The sequence below is a fragment of the Cavia porcellus genome, unplaced genomic scaffold (genome assembly GCF_034190915.1).
Source record: "Cavia porcellus strain 051 isolate PalLab524CR breed Dunkin Hartley unplaced genomic scaffold, mCavPor4.1 scaffold_2, whole genome shotgun sequence".
Lineage (NCBI taxonomy): Eukaryota > Metazoa > Chordata > Mammalia > Rodentia > Caviidae > Cavia > Cavia porcellus.
In genome coordinates this window covers 107,609,361-107,611,014 of record NW_026947485.1, presented here as the reverse complement: position 1 = coordinate 107,611,014, position 1,654 = coordinate 107,609,361, and positions in this window count along the sequence as shown.

Below are 1,654 nucleotides of genomic sequence, written 5' to 3'. Positions count from 1 at the left end.
ATATCCTGCTATTTTTATTTTTCCCTTATTAAAAAGATAAAAATAAAAAAGTAAATAATAAAAAAGGAGATTGAGATAAAGGAACACATAACAACAAAACAGCACAGGTCAGAACATAACCATTTAAGCAAAATAGTGTTTCACCACAAGATATCCTGACATAAAAGTAGTTACCGTAGTATCTCTTTCCTTGAAATCTTTGAGTATAACTTCGTATACTGTGGCATCAAACATATCAAGACAATGTAAAACCATTCAAGAAAATGACAGTATCACAGGGTATTTAGAACCAACTAACAGGAGATGAACAACGGTTTCTGTATAATCTCCTTGTCTATAAAAGTTTTTGTTTATATTATCACATATAATAAAATCCAGTAAGATACAACATGTTAAGACTAATGGAGACAGAAGAACAAAAGCTTGATGGGACTTCAAAACAAGATGATATTAAATCAGCACTAGCTATTATGATGTCTTGTTTTCTCCAAAATAGCTGTTCCTACCATCTAACCTTCTCTGCCTCATTTCTGTTGAGCTCTTTTTCTGTCATTAGTTATCAGTTTGTCTTCTTCATTTTGCTTTCTGCTCCATTCATTGCGGCCTCTCTGCCACTGTTTCTGGAATCTTGGTATTTTTCTTTTTTAGAATGTCCTGCAGTATTCTCTGTAGAGTTGAATATCCTGCAGTATTCTCTGTAGAGTTTGTAGGTGGTTGCAAATTCCCCTAGTTCCTCTTTATCCTGGAAGCACCTTGCTTCTCCATTAATTTCTAGGGACAGTTGTGCAGGATATATCAATCTTAGCTGGAGGTTATTATCTTTCAAAGCTTGAATTATTTCTCCTCATGCTCTTCATGATTTGGTGGTTTGTGCCGAGAAGTCTGCTGTAATTTTGATGGGTGTTTCTTTGTAAGTGATCTGTTTCTTGTCTCTGACGGCTTTTAATATTCTGTTCTTATATTGGATTTCTGGAATTTTGATTATTATATGCCTGGATGTAGTTCTGTTTGGGTTGTAGGTGGCTGGGGTCCTGTATGCCTCATACATCTGAGTATCTTTACCTTTTGCTAAATTAGGGAAATTCTCCTGGATTATTTCTGTGAATAGCTTTTGTAGTTCATTTGTTTGAGTCCCTACTTCTTCTTTTATGTTCTTAATTCTTAAGTTATAGATCCTCTTGTCATCTTCTAGTCTTTGTATTATTGCTGTTTGTTTTCTTGTTATTTTTAAGAAGTTTTTCATTTCATGCTCCCACCTTACAAATCTGTCCTCCAGTTCTGATAATGTATCCTTAGTTTCTTTCAAGCTGTTATGCCAGCTTTCAATAGAGTTTTTAGTTTCCTGGTAATCTCTGTGAACCTGCTTCACGTATTCTATGTTTTCTCTATTTTCTCCATCAAACAATTCTCCCCTTTTTTTCTGTTCTTCCATTCCACCATCTGTTTTTTCTTGGGTGGTGCTTAGCTATTCTACTTATTTCTTGCTTTATTTCATTAAATACTTCATTTTTGAACTCGTCTATGAGGCTCTGGAGATACCATTTTATATCTATAGGTGCCATGTCTGATATTGCATGTTTTCTGTCTTCATTCTCTTTTGCTTTTACCTTTCCTGGATCAGTATTCTCAGGATTGGGGACTGAGGAGCCTTTCT